This window comes from Vulpes lagopus, chromosome 2 (genome assembly GCF_018345385.1).
Source record: "Vulpes lagopus strain Blue_001 chromosome 2, ASM1834538v1, whole genome shotgun sequence".
Classification (NCBI taxonomy): Eukaryota; Metazoa; Chordata; class Mammalia; order Carnivora; family Canidae; genus Vulpes; species Vulpes lagopus.
This window is the reverse complement of record NC_054825.1, coordinates 43,892,528-43,910,517: the sequence shown is the minus strand read 5'-3', so window position 1 is coordinate 43,910,517 and position 17,990 is coordinate 43,892,528. Positions and strand designations below refer to the sequence as shown.

General features: G+C 44.1%; 1 protein-coding gene and 1 long non-coding RNA gene across 8 annotated transcripts in view; one reads left to right on the top strand and one right to left on the bottom strand.

The window, feature by feature from the left end:
• The window catches only part of EDC3 (enhancer of mRNA decapping 3), a 48,347-nt gene extending 47,076 nt beyond the window's left edge, over window positions 1-1,271 (bottom strand). For 4 of the 6 annotated variants that reach the window (XM_041742911.1, XM_041742907.1, XM_041742912.1 and 1 more), the window contains exons 1-2: window positions 1,146-1,269; window positions 423-494 (exon numbers count right to left, since the gene is read on the bottom strand). The gene's annotated coding sequence lies outside the window, so the exon portion shown is untranslated. Of the gene's footprint in view, window positions 1-422; window positions 495-1,145 lie in introns of all 6 variants that reach the window. The other 2 variants (XM_041742908.1, XM_041742910.1) reach the window with 1 other exon arrangement.
• Window positions 1,272-1,323: 52 nt separating this feature from the next.
• On the top strand, window positions 1,324-4,136 carry LOC121480697. 2 transcript variants are annotated; one of them, XR_005985057.1, is made up of 4 exons: window positions 1,324-1,658; window positions 2,183-2,287; window positions 2,386-2,571; window positions 2,721-4,136. It is a non-coding gene; the product is annotated as an uncharacterized LOC121480697 (long non-coding RNA). The 2 variants fall into 2 exon arrangements; XR_005985055.1 differs by lacking the exon at window positions 2,721-4,136 and having other exon boundaries at window positions 2,386-2,708.
• The last annotated feature ends 13,854 nt before the right edge of the window (window positions 4,137-17,990 follow it).

The window sequence follows — 17,990 nt, the reverse complement described above, 5'->3', positions numbered from 1 at the left end:
TGAAACACACTTTGCTAGTCCCACAGCCCCATCCAAAAAAAAAAAAAAAAAAAATTCTTAGTAGTCACAAAGTTCATTCATTATTTGTAACCATCTTCCTTCCGTACAGAGAAACAAACAGGAATTTTGAATTGAGTACATCTAATCTGCCATTCATAAATCAATCAATCAATCAATCAAGCCTGGGTTGAACCACTCAGCGGTTGAACGTCTGCCTTTGGCTCAGGGCTGACCCCGGGGTCCTGGGATCGAGTCCCACGTCAGTCTCCTCGCAGGGAGCCTGCTTCTCCCTCTGCCTGTGTCTCTGCCCCTCTGTGTATGTGTCTTTCATGAATAAGTAAAATCTTTAAAAAAAAAAAAATAATAATAATAATAATAAAAAAGACTAGAATCCACCTGAGGTTTCCAGGTGCAATACTAACCTGCTCAGAGACAATTCTGTTCTGATGGAAGTTAAGACCTGTTTACGGCAGCAGACCCGCGATCGGTTTAGTCTGTGGAGAGGAGAGAGAACAAAAACCATTGATTCCTCATTTGTAACCGCAGGAGAGGGCTGCGGGGACTCCTCCCGGGTCTGGAATTGGGAGAGATTCATTGAAAACCGACTGGCCAAGCGCTGTGCCCCGCCTTGCACAAGCCATTCGACGAGCCGGTTACTACTGATAAAATTCACTCGGTTATCGCACAAAGAGCGCCTGCACCTGGAAAGAATCACGAAGCCGCGAACCTGGCCGGTGTCACCAAGTTCTCAGCCGCCCTTGCGCCTGAGACCCCCCAATACACCTCCGCCCGCAGGGGCTTCGGCTCAGGGACGTGGCACCGGCGCGCGCCGCTCCGAGCCACCGCGCTCCATTGTGCAGGGCGACACCGGGCAAGGAGCAAAGAGTGGGCGAGCTGCCGCGACCGTGCCCGGGCGAAGCCGAGGGCCCCCGCGCTCACGGCCCTGCGGCCCTCGACCTGCCCCCCCAACCCCCGCCCCCCGAGGCAGCGCCCCGCACCCGGCCCCCAGCCCGCGCGCGCGCCTCCAGGCACCTCTACGAGGCCTGGAACCGCGAAGCCCAAAAGCAAAGCCGCCCGGCAGCCCCAGAAGCCCCCTCCCGCCAGCGCCCGCCGCCCCGCCGCCCCGCCGCCCCCCTCGCGCCCACCTCCACGCCGGCCGAGCGCCGCCTCCGCACACCGCGCCCAGCGGGACCCGCCACGCACCCGCCGACACCTGGAGGCTCGACGGGCTCCTCCACACCCACCTCCGCCGCCGCGGCCGGAAGCGCCCCGCGTCTCCACGCCGCCGTCGTGAGGTCACTTCCGGCGCGACGCCTTGGAACCCCGAGGGCCGGCGGCGCGGGGCGGAGCTGCCGGGAAGGCTCGAGGGGAACCAGGACCCTGGGCGCGCCCTCCCGCCCGCGGGTACGGGGCTCTCCGCCGGTTCCCGCCCTCCCCCCAGGCCCTCGGGGCCTGTCGCCGAGGAAGACTGGAGGACTTCGCGGAGGAGGTGGCGCCTGGCGACGTGGGCCTCGTCGACTCCGGCAGTCGCGGCTGTGGACGCAAGGAATCGGCCCCGCGACGGATTAAAGGAAACTGGTTCCCTTCGCGGTTACCCGTCCGCGCGCGTGGGCTCCGGCGCGTTGGGGCTCAGCGTGGGCCGGACGCCCCCGCTCCCGGTGCGCAGGGGGGACGCGGTTCCCCGGGGCCTCTGAGAGCGGCGTCCTGGGGAATTGGAGACCTGGAGGGCTTGCGAGGTCATCACCGGAAAGCCCGAGACCCGGCTTGGGAATCCCTGCGCGGGCAGCAGGGAGGTTACGAACGTGGCTCTGCGAAAGAAGGGGAGGAGTTCTGTAAAATCTCCCTCTGCGGGGACTCCCCATCCTTCCCATTTCGCGAGAGATCCAGTTTTAAGTCTGGAGGGACCCCGGCCTGTATTTTTTTTTTTTAAGATTTATTATTCATTTATTCATTCATCCATTCATTCATGGGACACACAGAGAGAGGCAGAGACACAGGCAGAGGGAGGAGCAGGCTCCATGCAGGGAGCCCGATGAGGGACTCCATCCTGGGTCTCCAGGGTCACCGGCCTGTATTATCTTAAAGGTTCTTTACAGTCGATCCTTTACACCCTCCGGATCCGGGAGCCCTTAGGGTGTGAAGCTCAGGGTTGAATCCTAACTCTACCTTCTGTTTCTTTCAGAACAGCTGTGCGGCTTGAGATGAACCGGAGATAGCTAAAAAAAAAGAAAAAAAAAAAAAACTGCTGTGAAATGTGCACCTGAACCTGATTGGCATTCCTAAAAGGGTGATTAATTCTCTTGTGCCTTTTTTTTTTTTTTTTTTTTTTTTTGGTTAGGATTCTATACTCCAGGCCAAATGACTTTTTTTTTTTTTTTTTTTAAGATTCACAGGAGAATTAGTTGTAGAGGCCACTTTTAGGCAACAGGCATAAGCACTTGGAAACCTGAGTCGGGCAGAGGTGCCCACCGTGACCAGGGGACTGAATGCAAACAGACTCATTAGTCGACCCACCTAAAAATAGCCATATAGACCTGAGCTGAGGAATGGGCTACCTGCAACCGGGCACAGGTACCCAAACACAAAAATTCCATGTTCCCATCCCTCCTCACCACCTCCTAAACTACAGCCCAACACTGCCTCCTGACAGTCTCTCCTTTGCTTTCCTGACCAGCTAACTGGAAATTCAGTAAACTTCTATCACCTTTGTTCTGCCTCAGGTGAATTCTTTTACCTCTGATGCCACCAGCCTCCACCCAATCTGGACACACCCACATCTGTCTTCTCTACCGCTAGCACTGCTATAGCCCAGAAGTCAACTGAAGGTTATACCTAACCGTAATCCCACCATCTTGCACAGTGCCTGCCAAGATGTGTGTCTAAAATGTGTGTCTGCTAAAATGTGTGTCTGTTGAATGAAAGAACTGTCCCTAAGACCACCCCAACAGACTTTGCCCAGAGTTCAAACTGGGAGGCTTTTAGTAAGATCGGAAGCCCCACTTGGTCAGCCATTAAACTTTGGAAAAGAGATCAACTGCCCTAATTCCACTATTGAATTGTTCTGCTTAGCAAATACAGTGTATTGGGTTTTTTTTTTTTCAGTGTATTGTTTTTGTATCAAACTTTGGCTTCATGGAGGGATCAGTCGCCCCATTTTTTTTAATGCTTTTAAGCGTTACTGAGTTGCTCATTTGGCCTAACTGGTGTGGCAGAGACATTCAGAATTCTAAAGGGTAACGTTGTTTTCTCTAAACCATGTCTTCATTCTTCTTTCTCTACTGCTGGTTATCTGAGAGCCACAAAGATTCTGAGAAGAGTATTTATTGTTTCTCTTCCTGACCTGAGCACAGAAAAGTTGCTTTCATTAAGTTCTTTCAGAAACCACAATCCAGTGGCATGGAGCAAAGGTTGTTGAAGATACACATTCTAGGTCTCACTCACAAAGAGTCTAATTCAGTTAAGTCTGGGGTAGCATCTGGGAGTCTGCATTTTAACAAGCTCCTCGGGGGTTCCTGATGCTGGTGGCTAGAAGATTATATTTCTGGAGCCACATAAGCCTCTGCTTAGCATTAGATAAAAGAGCCTTCTAGCACCACCATTCCCTCCTCCACCCTCCCACTACCACCCTAAACCTAAATTACGCAGAAATTGACAAGGTTTACTCCTCCGAAATGGACTTGAAAGAAAACTGGTGGAAGTGAGCCCAGATGACAAATGATGAGAAGCCATAATAAGGCACTAGCAAGTGGGGCTGATGAAGTGAGGACAGACAAATCCTAAAGATGTTTAGGAGATAAATCAACTGCCAGATTTATGACTAAAGCAAAAGATTGGCAGTGCTGTTTGCTTAGATGTGGAATAGAAAAGGATGAAGAGGTTGTGAGTAGACAGTAAAAGAAGAGAGGGAAAAGGTAGATGATAAATTCAGATCTGTGAATGAGTTTAAGGTAGTGTGGGAGCAGTTAAATTCCTTACACTTGGGAAATTGGGGGCCTTGCCCTAGACCTCATGCTTTAGATGGCCCTCACCCTGGAACTATTTTATTTTTTTAAGATTTTATTTATTCATGTAAGACACAGAGAAAGACACATAGGCAGGGGGAGGAGCAGGCTCCCCATGGGGAGCCTGATGAGGGACTCTATCCCAGCACCCCGGGATTACCACCTGAGCCCAAGGCAGACACTCAACCACTGAGCCACCCAAGTGCCCCTCCCTGGAACTCTTCCCCCCCCTCCCCCGGAACTCTTTAAACAAAGCCTTTCTAATTCTTTTTTTTTTTTTTTTTTTTAATTTTTATTTATTTATGATAGAGAGAGACACAGGCAGAGGGAGAAGCAGGCTCCATGCACTGGGAGCCCGATATGGGATTCAATCCCGGGTCTCCAGGATTGCGCCCTGGGCCAAAGGCAGGCACCAAACTGCTGCGCCACCCAGGGATCCCTAAACAAAGCCTTTCTTTGTGACTAAAGGGACGTGACTACCCAGAGCTCACTCCCCAACTTTCAGACCTGCTATATTGCACATTTCTGGGATTCCCAAATCCCCTCCCAAATGGCCTGAGTCCACTTCAGGCCCACAGATACACCTCTCGTACAGGTCATCCTGATGGTGGACCTCACTACCATTGTGCAATACCCCTAAGCCCAAGGAGCAGCCAAAAAAGTGGCTGTTTGAGAGGAGTGTGAATACTCTTGCCCTGGCTGCTCACTTGTTAGGAACATACCTGCTGTGGGGTATCTGGTGGGAAATTGGAAACGTGAATCTGGAGCTCAGGAGAGAGAGATGAGATTTGGAAGTCATCCGTAACCAAGGCAGTACTTAAAGTCCCAATAATGGGTGATACAGTCCAGGGATGCCATACAGCATGGGAATAGTTAAAGGCCAAGGACAGAACTCCAAGGGCCAACATTTAAGGGATACTCATAGGAAGAGAATGATTCAAAGGAAATTGAGAAACCACGACCAGGAATACAGAAGAAAACTCAGTGGTGGGTAATGCCAAAGAGATACTTTTAAGAGAAAAAGAATCAGAGAAGACCTAGAATGTCCATTTGATTTAGTAACTAGGAGGTCCCTCACGATTTTGACAGGGGCTTTATAGGGGAATGAAGGAGCCAGAAGTCAAATGTCAGTGGGCAAGGAGAGAGTTGGAGATGAGCAAGTGGAAACAGTTAAGTGCGGACAATTTCAAGAAGTTTGACTATGAGAGTGAGAAGTGAGACACAGTAACAGAGGCAGCTGAAGATAATCATTCAGCAGCAGAATTTACTATTCACCAAATGCTCTTGAAGCCTTCCTAAGTTCCCAAGTCCTAGAACTCCACCAAGTACTGCTGGTTATAGATAGTTATCTGAACTAAGTGGACCCTACTGACCACTAGAGTCAAATTTCTGGGAGCCATTGTAGATTAAGCCAGTGAGCAGCACCTACCTGCCTCTCCCAACATATGGAAGGGGGGATTTGTTTTACCAAGACAACAAGCCTTACTGTGCTGTGGGCCACACTAACAGTCTCTAACTAGGACATCAACTATCAGAGAATGAACTGTTAGGTTGAGAAGAGCAAAGCACTAATCTGCAGTTCTTGACAGGGTATGTCATGGAGATCTAGAATGGTAAAGCTGAAAGGAACCTTAGAAATTATCTACTTTAAGACTACCACCACCCTTGCTTAGTTAGTCAATTTGTTTTTTCTAAGTTTTTTTTTTTAAATAAAGGTTTTTAAAGTAGGCTCTATGCCCAATGTGGTGCTTGAACTCACAATCCTGAGATCAAGAGTCGTGTCCTCTACTAACTGAGCTAACTGGGTGCCCCAGCCACCACCCCCATTTTATAGGTGAGAGCTTAACAAGTTAATGGTGGATCCAATATTGAGACCAGTCTCCATTACTTATATGTAGGAGGAACATATATATGTCCCAATTTGCCTTGAATAGTCCCAGTCATGCCTGTTACCCCTTCATAACGATTAATACTCTCCTGCCTTTTTACTGTCACGTGTTCTGGTTTAGACAAATTCTTTTTGGAATGTTGGTGAGGTTGGTGGGGTCTGGAGTGACAGCCAAGAAAGAATTCTTGAGACATCTTTGGTGCAAAATGGTGGTTTTATTAAAGCATGGGGAGAGGACCTGTGGGCAGAAGGCGCTGCTCCCTGGAGATTGTGAGGAGTAACTGATACACACTTTCCAGTTGGGGGAAATAAAGGAAGTTCCAAAAAGATTTTTATATGTTAAAGAAGACTCACAGGATATTGGAGGCCTTGTTATTGTCAAACTTAAGGTTGTTTTTCCCTCTAGCAAGGCATTAACGTTAAGACAGTTGGGAGCTCCCTGGAGGAACATTATGGTCCACTGACTCAAGTATTTATCAGTGGGCTGCAGATTATAAGGACACTTAATTTTATCTACATTACTTTCTGCTTTTGTTTCCCACATCAACCACCACAATGAGATACCACTTCATACCCAGTAGGATGGCTATAATTAAACAACAACTAAAAAGAAGTGTAGGTGAGGATGTGGAGAAATCAGAACCCCCTCATACACTGCTGGTGGGAATGTAAAATGGTACAGCCACTGTGGAAAACAATTGGACAGTTCTTCGAAGTCAGAATATCCATATGACCCAGCAATTCGACTTCTAGGTATATACCCCCAGAGAACTGAAAATGTATGTTAGAACAAAATTGTGTACACGAATGGTCATAGCAGCATTATTCACAATTGCCACAGGTGGAAACAACTGTCCATCAACAGAAGAATGGACAAACGTAGAGAGAAATTAGTGGTTGCCTGGGACTTGGGGTGGGGTCGGGGACAAATGTAAAGCCTCATAGATTCGCCTTTTCTGGACATTTCATGTGAACTGAATCGTACAATACCTGGTCTTTTGTGACTGACTACTTCCCTAGTGAGGAGAATAAAGGCAAAAGAAATGTAAATAAGATTAAATTTCCTTACAACTTGCATCCTGCTGACAAATACTTGAAGGCAGTTGTGAGTGCCTTGAGGATGGTGTACTCTGCCTGCCTGGGATTTTTCTCAATGGGCTGTAAGTAGTAAGTGATGTAGGAAACCAAGGCAGAAGAGAAACGTAGATTTCCTTACTGCCCAAGCCATTGAAGTCCTTGAAACAGGTAGTGACATTCCTCTAGGGACTCAGCTGCTTCTGTTAATACTTTGCTAAGGGCAGAAGGCAATCTTAGCCCGACCCCCAGGATCCTCTAAGTCTACTCTAACATATAAAAGTTCTTTTGGAAACTTCCTTTATCTCTACCCACCAAAGATACGCGTTGGCAATCATCCCCCAAACATATGACCCGCTGATATACATCCGAAGGGTCTCAAGACTTGAGTTTGTAGTAAACAGTAATAAATTTCCTTTTCCTAGCAATAGCTGACCCCCTCAAGGTCCTGGAAACCTTGTTTCCAAAATGCTTTGGAGCCTTGTGCTATCCCTAAGCCCCTCCCAGCCTGAAAGTACGTAATGGGCTACTCTTGAGACTCCAGTGCAACTCTTTCTGCCCAAGGGTCCTGTCCCTGTGCTTTAATAGAATCACTGTTCTGCACCAGAGATGTCTCAAGAATTCTTTCTTGGCCATTGGCTCTGAACCCTAACGTCTTTCCTACATCAACTTCATAATTCTGGGTTTAACTTTTTAGGTACCTCCAAACTTTCCAAACTGGGAGTCTGTGGCCCACCCAGCCAAGGCAATGATGGAGGGAAGAGAAGGCAAGCTGAGGACGAGGCAGGAGCTAACGCCATACAGCACCACCCCCCCAAGGTGGGATTTGTGTGACATTCCTCAGGCACTCCCAGGGACCCTGAAACAATGACAGAGGGGAATGTAAATAAAATTAAATTTCCTGATAACCTGCAGCATGTTGACAAATACTTCAAGATACAAGCAAAGTATAATATTCCTCCAGGAGGCTCCCAAGCTGTCTTAATGAAAATGGAGAACAGAGGACTAGCCAAGGATAAAGCACAAGCTGACACCCCACAAAGACAAACACCCCCCACCCCCACCCCCCTGCCGCCCCCATGGGATATGTGTGACATTCCTCAGGAAGTTCCCAACTGTCTTAATATTAATGCCTTGCTAGTGGGAAAAACAACCTTTAACTTGACAATGGCAAGGCGTCCAGTATCTTTTAAGTCCTCTTTAGCATAATGAAAATCCTTTTGAAATCTCCCTTTTCCTTACCTCCCCCAACTCCCAGGTGTATAATCAGCCACCCTTCACAAGCCCAGGGCAGCGGCTCTTCCTGCCCCCTGTCATTTGATTAATCAATTTTCAAAATAGGAGATGCACAGTAGTTTCTAGGACTCTAGAGTTCAAGCATCCTGTGACTCTGATGTAAAAATAACAATTAGAACCTTGAGAAGAGTTTAAAAAGCACTTCTAAACCATAATTCGTGTCTTCTCAAGAGCTAGCCATGAGAACTGATTCCAAAGGGTATTTTTAAAAGCCAAGTAGCTTATTTTTAATTTTGTGGAAAGATGTTTCTATTTTTTTTTTTTTTAAGATTTTGTTTATTTATTCATGAGACACAGAGAGAGAAGCAGAGACACAGGCAGAGGGAGAAGCAGGCTCCATGCAGGGAGCCCGACGTGGGACTCGATTCCGGGTCTCCAGGATCACACCCTGGGCTGAAGGCAGGTGCTAAACCGCTGAGCCCCCCGGGCTGCCCAAGATCTTTCTTCTTAAGCAGAAGCATTTCTCCAAATAAACAAGAAGAGTTATTTGCTAATGGACAGACAGCACCTTTTTAGGCCAACAAGTAACTCAGTCTAATTCTATAACCTAATGCCATGGTGGCAAATGAATCAAGGCTTTTTCTTTTTTTTTTTTTTTTATGAATTTTTACCTTTCTGGGTTTTTTTTAAATTTTTTATTTATTTATGATAGTCACACAGAGAGAGAGAGAGGAAGAGAGGAGAAGCAGGCTCCATGCAGGGAGCCCGACGTGGGACTCGATCCCGGGTCTCCAGGATCGTGCCCTGGGCTGAAAGCAGGCGCTAAACTGCTGCGCCACCCAGGGATCCCAATAAATACAAATCTTAAAAAAAAAGTAATTCCTAGGTAGCAGGCTTCTCACTCCTTTCAAGTTCCCCATTGTGTAGCAATATTTGTCTGGCATGAACACTTAAGACACAATCTGTAATTTTGTTAAATTTGTTATCTATTTCTCAGATGTCTGGGAACCATTATAGCTAAATAAGTCTAAAGTGACAACTGAAAGAATTGTAGTTAGTCCTGCCAGAACAAAGTCATTTTCTTTGATCAATTAGCTGAGTGTAAAAGTGCTATTGGTTATTTCCTGTCATGTCATATAATCAGCAAGATTTTATATTAAATGGCTTTACAAAAAACCTATCATTCTTTATAGCTGAGCTATTTATGTCAAATTTACATGCGATATCTTAGCTCAAGCCTTATAACCTAAGAATTTTTTTTTAAGATTTATTTATTCATGAGAGACATAGAGGCAGAGACACAGGCAGAGCAAGAAGCAGGCTCCATGCAGGGAACATGATGTGGGACTCAATCCTGGGACTCCAGGGTCCCTCCCTGGGCTGAAGGGAGGCACTAAACCGCTGAGCCACCCAGGCGTCCCATAAGAATTTTTTGAACTGTTATAACTAACTAGTTCCATTTCCTCAGTGTAATCAGTCTGTATGATATACTTTGTTTTCACATTAAAGTTGTTCATTGTGAATTAATCGAAACAAATTCATTCCCAAGAATGAGCGTTATCACAATCACAGCTGGTGGCATCTTTAACAGAATACCTTAATAGACCAGATCACCCCACTATTCCTGGAGACAAATGACAAATTCAATAACAAGTTAAAATTCCTGAGGTAGCTACTACATCTAACAAATTTGACATCTTTATTTTTTTTTTCAAGATTTCATTTATTTATTCATGAGACACATAGAGAAAGGCAGAGACCTAGGCAGAGGGAGAAGCAGGCTCCATGCAGGGAGCCTGATGTGGGACTCAATCCCAGGACCCAGGATCACAACCTGAGCCAAAGGCACTCAACCACTGAGCCACCCAGGCGTCCCAATAAGCTGTCTTTATATAAACAGTTAGTCCTAGATGAAGATGGCCAGAAAATTTAAACATTTAAATTTCACTGTTAAGAGAATTAACAATCATCAAAAGATTTATCTTTTATTTTTTTAATATTTTATTTATTTTTGTGAAAGAGAGAGAATGAGTGGGGAGGGGGCAGAGGGAGAAGCAGACTCCCTGCTGAGCGGGGAGCCCTAAGCAGGACTCGATTCTAGGACCCTGGGATCCTGACCTAAGCCACAGTCAGGCACTTAACTGACTGAGCCACCAGGCACCCAAATTTTACCTTTTAAAGAGAGATTTAAATCATTAACAAGGGACACCTCCTTGGCTCAGCAGTTGAGCCACCAAGGCGTCCCTGTGGGTATTGTTCTTGATTGAAAGGTCTAGGGGTTGAGCTGTCTACTTTCATGAAGTCCCTGATTCCGGACTAAGAAGGTCTGAAAGATCCTGACTTGGTCATTTAGTATAGTCTGGCGAGTGTCTGTGATGGTTCTTGGTTGAAGCTTTTAGTTCCTTCTAGAAGACTCAGTTTCTGACCTCTAACTTGTGGCAGTGTAAGGAAGAAGGCGAGTGTAAGGAAATAAAATCAAAACTACTTGACCATGATAAAACTGAGTGGCTCTGGGTAACGCATTTTAATATAGGGGCACCTGGGTGGCTCAGTGCTTTAACCATCTGCCTTTGGCTCAAGTCATGATCCCAGGGTCCTGGAATCCAGCCCTGCTGAGCAGGGAATCTCCCTCTTCTTATCCCTCTGCCACTCCCTCTGATTGTGCTCTCTCTCTGTCAAATAAATAAAATCTTTATAAAAATGTTAATATCAACAATACTAGAACAAGGAAAGTAGAATCCTTTATTGAGAATAATACACATTTAATCTGCCACTTATACCACTAAGTTTTTCTCTTTTTTTTTTTTTTTTTAAGATTTTATTTGAGAGAGAAAGATAGTGAAAGCAGGGGGAGGGGCAAGGGAGAAGGACAGAGAGTCCTCAGAAGACTCTGTGGTGAGTATGGAGCTGACATGGGGCTCAATCTCATGACCCTGAGATCATGACCAGAGCCAAAATGAAGATGCTTAACCTACTACACCACCCAGGCGTCCTCTACAAAGATTTCCTTATGATTGTTCCCCACTGAAATGGATATTTAATCCCAGAAACAAAAGCTGCTCATCAGGGGCACCTGGGAGGCTCAGTCCTTTAGTGTCTACCTTTGGCTCAGGTCCTAATCCAGGGGTCCCGGGATCAAGTTCCACATCAGGCTCCCGCCGGGGAGCCTGCTTCTCCCTCTGCCTGTGCCTGCCTCTTTCTGTGTCTCTCATAAATAAATAAAATCTTTATAAAACAAAAACAAAAGTTGTTCATCAATCTGTATACAGTTACTGTTTCAGTTGTGGGTGAACAGGAGAATGCCTATTCTTGGGTGAGGCCATACCTAGATGGCTCAGTCGGTTCAACATCTACCTTTGGCTCAGGTCATGACCCAGGGCTCCTGGGATTGAGCCCCACTGGGGGCTCTCTGCTCATTGGGGAGCCTGCTTCTCTCTCCCTCTGCTGCTCCCCCGCTTGTGCGCTCTCTCTCTCTCAAATAAAATCTTTAAAAAAAGAGAGAATGCCAATGCTCAAGCTAAAATGTATATAGTCCCTAAAACATATTTACATTAATATCAAAACTAAACTCTTTGGGATGCCTGGGTGGCTCAGTGGTTGAGTGTCTACCTTTGGCTCAGGTCATGATCTTGGGATCCAGGATGGAGTCCCGCATCAGACTCCCTGCATGGAGCCTGCTTCTCCCTCTGCCTGTGTCTGCCTCTCTCTGTGTGTGTCTCATGAATAAATAAATAAAATCATAAAAAAAAACCTGAAGTCTTTTTCTGATATGTCAGATTTCATTTATTTTCATCCAAGATTTTGGAAAACAAAAAGAATTTTCCAACATTTTGAGTTAAATAAAACCTAGAAATTAACAAATAAACCCATGATTCCTCCTTTTATGAGAAGAAGCAAGTCTCTGTTGTTCGTCAGTGACCTGAGAAACCTCAAAGTCATTTTAGGTAAAAAGACTCTTGTTCTTTTAAAGATTGTAATAAAATGCACATAACATGAATTTACTATTTTAACTGTTTTAAGGGCACAATTAAATGGCATTAAGTGTATTTGCAAGGTTCTTTATTTTTTTATTTTTTTATTTGCAAGGTTCTATAACTGTGTACCACTGTCCCAAAGACTTAATACTTTATTATTTTGAATTTTGGAAAGGCAGTGTCAAAAAAGTTGTTGGAACAGATTGGCCCCAAGGAATATGTTATCTTGGCTACCTCATTAATCATGATAATAATAACAATATTTTAGAAATAATAATAATAAAAACAATATTTAAAACAATAAAAAACAATATTAAAAGAGCTAGCATGATAATCGGTAAGAATTTTAATGCTTCCTGATCCAGCCCGGGTGGCTCAGTGGTTTAGCGCCACCTTTGGCCCAGGGCCTGATCCCGGAGTCCTGGGATCGAGTCCCACATGAGGCTTCCTGTATGGAGCCTGCTTCTCCCTCTGCTTGTGTCTCTGCCTCTCTCTCTTTGTGTCTCTCATGAATAAATAAATAAAATCTTAAATAAAAAAATTTTTATCCTTCCTGAAGTTTCCTTGTTGCTTTATTTAAAACATAGGAAAAAATAAAAAATAAAACAAAGATAAAAGAACCTAGGAATAAAGGAAAAGGCAACTGGGAAACTGAAATTGTATTTTTTTGAGAATTGAGAATATTTACATAAGTGAGGCAAAATATAATTGTATTGTCTGAGTAGAGTGTCCAGAGGACAAAAAATATTTATTTCTTCATATCCAGAGTAAATTGTATATTTCAGGCCATAATATTCCTTTAGCTATAAGTTCCCTTGTCCCTACCATATTTAAATTTTCATTTACTGATATTATTATGTGAATATATTTAAAGAGTTAGTCATACCCTACAATGTTGGATGACAATATTAAAGTTTTAATTTTTAATCTTAAAGTATAATTAATTTCATGAATATATAAAGTAACAAAAATCACATCAGCTATTTTAAGTTAAACCTTGTACAAGACAAAGATTTTTTTCTGACAAAAGCTGATGGAATTTACCAGCCCTAGACCTGCCTTGCAAGAAATGGTAAAGGGAGTTCTTCAAGCTGAAACAAAAAATACTAATCAGTAACATGAAAGCATAAGAAACTATATAACATACCAGCTAAAGGTAAGCACAGAGTTAAATTCAGAACACTCTAATACTGTACTATGGTGATATGCTAACCACTTAACTCTAGTATAAAGGTTAAAGGACATACACTTATCATGGTGAGCGTTGAGTAATGCTTAAAATTGTTGAATCACTATATGGTACACCTGAAACCAATGTAACACTAATTACATTTAATTATATCAGAATTTAAAAAAGAAAAAGGTTAAAGGACAAAATGATTACAATAGCTATAACTATAATAAGTTGTTAATGGATACACAATATAAAGAGATGTGAATTGTGATATCAAAAACAAAAGGAGGGAGTAAAATAGAATTTTTGTATGCAACTGAAGTTAAATTGCTATCCATAAAAAATAGATTGTTATATCTAGAAGATGTTTTATGTAAGCCTCATGGTAACCACACAGCAAAAACCTGCGGTAGATTCACAGAAGATGAAGAGTAGGGAGTTAAAGGATACTGCTATGGAAAGTCATCAATTCACAAAGAAAGGCAGAAAGAGAGGAAGAAAGATACAAGGGAACTACAAAATAGCCAGTAAACCAATAAAGAAGATGGCATTAGTAAGTCCCTACCTATCAATAATTATTTTAAATATTTTATTTTGGGCAGCCCGGGTGGCTCAGCGGTTTAGCGCCGCCTTCAGCCCAGATCCTGGAGACCTGGGATTGAGACCCACATCGGGCTCCCTGTGTGGGGCCTGCTTCTCCCTCTGCCTGTGTCTCTGCCTCTCTCTCTCACTCATGTGTGTGTCTCTCTCTCTCTCTCTTTTTTTAAAGATTTATTTATTTATTTATCATAGAGAGAGAGAGAGAGGCAGAGACACAGGAGGAGGGAGAAGCAGGCTCCATGCCGGGAGCCTGACGTGGGACTCAATTCCAGGACTCCAGGATTGCGTCCTGGGCCAAAGGCAGGCGCCAAACGCTGAGCCACCCAGGGATCCCCTCATGTGTCCCTCATGAGTAAAAAAATAAAATCTTAACTAACTAAATAAATATTTTTATTTTATTTATTTTTATTTTAAGTAGGCTCCATACCTAATGTGGGGCTTGAATTTATCATCCTGAGATTAAGAGTCACATACTCTACTGACTGAGCCAGCCAGGCCCCTTTCAATAATTATTTTATTTTATTTTATTTTATTTTATTTTATTTTCAATAATTATTTTAAATGTAAATTAGAATTTAATTTTCCATTCAAAAGACCGAAAGTGGTTGAATGATTAAAAAAAATAAGACCTAGCTATACACTGCCTACAAACTACTCACTTCAAATTTCAGGACACACAAAGGCTAAAAAGTGAAGGGATGGAAAAAAGATATTCCATGCAAGTGGAAACCAAAAAACAGCATAGGTAGTTACACTTAGACAAAATAAGGCTTCAAGCCAAAAATGCTACCGAGAGATAAAGAAGGTCATTATATAATGTTAAAGAGGCCAATTCATCAACAACATATAATAATCATAAATATATATATTTATATATGTGTGTGTTGCACCCAACGTCAGAGCACCTAATATATGTTTTTTGTTTTTGTTTTGTTTATTTATTTATTTTTAAGATTTTATTTATTTATTCATGAGAGACAGAGAGAGAGGCAGAGACACAGGCAGAGGGAGAAGCGGGCTCCATGCAGGGAGCCCGACGTGGGACTCGATCCCGGGTCTCCAGTATCATGCCCTGGGCTGAAGGCGGCGGTGAACCGCTGAGCCACCCGGGCCGCCCAAGAGTTCCTTTTTTCCCAACATCCTTGCCAACACTTGTTATTTTTTGCCTTTTTGTAATAGCCATTGTGACGGGTGTGAGGCGATATCTCATTGTGGTTTTGAGTTGCATTTCCCTGATGATGAGTAATGTTGAGCATCTTTTCATGTGCTTATATTTTTATAGACACTAAAGTATATCATGCTTCCCTGAAAAGACTCAGAAGCCCCCCAAATGAGACAAGCACAGATTATTCAGGGGACCTTTCATAACTGATTCCCTCTTCATGTGTGCTCTACCAGCTGTGATTCCCACGGTGGGACTAGTAAAGGTAGGAAAAGTTCAAAGTTTATCACTGACCTATCATAAGTCGTATACGACCACACTTTGCTCTAAACAAGCTAGTCTAAATTTATTAACTAGAGTTGTCAGAGATAATTGTATGGTCCATGATTTCCTCTTAGTCAATTAAGGGGAAATTTGGGTTATAGCAAACACTATTTGCTACATCTCTGTAAATGGTGTAAGACAAAAAGAAAATGCCACCTGACTCTCTAAAATAAGCCAATTTGGGGCACCTGGGTGGCTCAGTGGTTGAGTGTCTGTCTTTGGCTTGGGTCATGATCCTGGGGTCCTGGGATTGAGTCCTGTGAGAAGCCTGCTTCTCCCTTTGCTTACATCTCTGCCCTTCTCTGTGTCTCTCATGAATAAATAAATAAAATCTTTAAAAAATAAATGACTAAAATAAAATAAAATAGGCCAACTTGATTTGGGAACAATTTTTTTAAAAGATTTATTTGTTTATTTATGAGAGACACAGAGAGAGAGGCAGAGACACAGGCAGAGGGAGAAGCAGGCTCCATGCAGGAGCCAGATATGGGACTCGATCCTGGAACTCCATCCCGGAACTCCAGGATCATACCCCGAGCTGAAGGCAAGATGCCCAACCACTGAGCCATACAGTCATCCCAATTTGGAACAATTTTTGATTGCCTGGATTTAATAATCTAGGTCTTTGGTTTCCAGACTATTAAAAGACTTAGTCATTTTGATTCTGATAATTGCCTATGTTACAATTGGCCTGTGTAGTCTGACTAGAATCTTAAGTACTACTAGGACATTATCGGTAGGGCAGCCATTGTCACATCAGATGGACCAAGAACTCATCCTACAACAGAAGAGGGAAAGATGAATTCTAGGTCAATTATAGATAACATTCAGTGGATGTTCTTAATCAGCAAATTTATTTTAATCAGCAAAATCGTGGCAATGATGAAAATTTGGATATAATGGATGATATCCTAAAACCTGACTTTGTCTGCCCTCGATGAAAAAGGAGGACTGAGAAAGAAAGCCCCTGATAGCTGGAAATAATCTGATGCTCACAGCCAGACCTCACTTTTATCACAAGCTGCTCTAATGCTCGCAGGCTCCTTTGTTACCCTCTTTGGCTCTCTTCTCACAGAACACCAACCTCATAAAAAGTTATTCTGAGAATGTGATAAATGAAACAAATAAGGTCACTTTTTGTAGAGGCAGAAGTAGAATTAAGTTAGGGACAAACAGGGCTGGGCAGGACTAGATAGGGGCCATAGAAGCAGGCTTACAAAAATCCCAAGAATGCTGAGGTGTAAGGAAACCAGATTTAAAGGAACAAGCCAGATCACCCTCCCGTATCAGAATGGCCACAGGGAGGAGAAAATAGGGAGTTTTGGGGACACCTGGGTGGTTCAGTGGTTGAGCGTTTGCCTTGGGCTCAGGTAATGATCCTGGGGTCCTGGGCTCAAGTCCTCCATCGGACTCTGCAGGGAGCCTGCTTCTCCCTCTATGTCTCAGACACAGAGAGAGAGGCAGTGACATAAGCAGAGGGAGAAGCAGGCTCCCTGCGAGGAGCCTGATGTGGGACTCCATCCTAGGACCCCGGGATCATGACCTGAGCCAAAGACAGATGCTCAACCACTGAGCCACCGAGGTGCCCTCAGGGGTAGAACTTAATGACTTACCAGTTGCACATAACACCCAATGCTCATTACAACAAGTGCCTTCCTTGTGTAATTCAGTGGACATTAGTATATTCACAAAGTTATACAATCATTTCTACTACCCAATTCCAGAATATTTCCATCACCCCTAAAAGAAACCCCTGCACCTTCCATTCTCCCCTCCCTCCATCCCTGGCAACCACTAATCTACTTTTTTCTCTATAGATTTACATTGTTCTAGACATTTCATACAAATGGAATCATATAATATGTGGCCTTTCGTGTCTGGCATACAAGTTCTTCTTTAAGCAAAAAATAAATCAATACAAGAATGTTTGAGCACCAAATTCCTCATTTCCCTATATAAACAGGTTGCTCCAACTAACTTTAGCTCATTCCTGGCAGTAGCCTGAAACTCTTGTTGAGGGGGCTCTATCTCCCCTTGCCAGAAAGCAGAGAGTATGAATGGATGTGTGATGGCCATTGCACGATGCTTGAGTTAGAAAGCTAGGCTGGGGCGCCTGGGTGGCTCAGTCCATTAAGCATCTCCTTTTGGCTCAGGTCATGATCAAAGGGTCCTGGGACTGAGCCCCACATAGGGCTCCTTGCTCCACGGGAAGTCTGCTTCTCCCTTTCCCCTGCTTGTGTGCTCTCTCTGTCTCTCTCTCTCTCTCTCTCTCTCTCTCTGTCAAAATCTTAAAAAGCAAGCAAGCAAGCAAGCAAGCTAGGCTGGAGGTCACATCTCAAGATGTGTCATCTCCCCGTCTCTCCACCAGAACTGCTCCTGGCTTCATGGTCCAGCCTCTGTCCCTACTGGGCACCACTACTCTGACACCCTAGATGGACAGGGATTTTCAGTGTTGAAATCTGGGCCACAGTCTGCTTGTGGTGCCCAATGACCAAAGTCCTCCTTTCCCAATTGTGACCAGCCTTGGGTTCTAGAAAGGCAGCAGGGCCTGAAACGG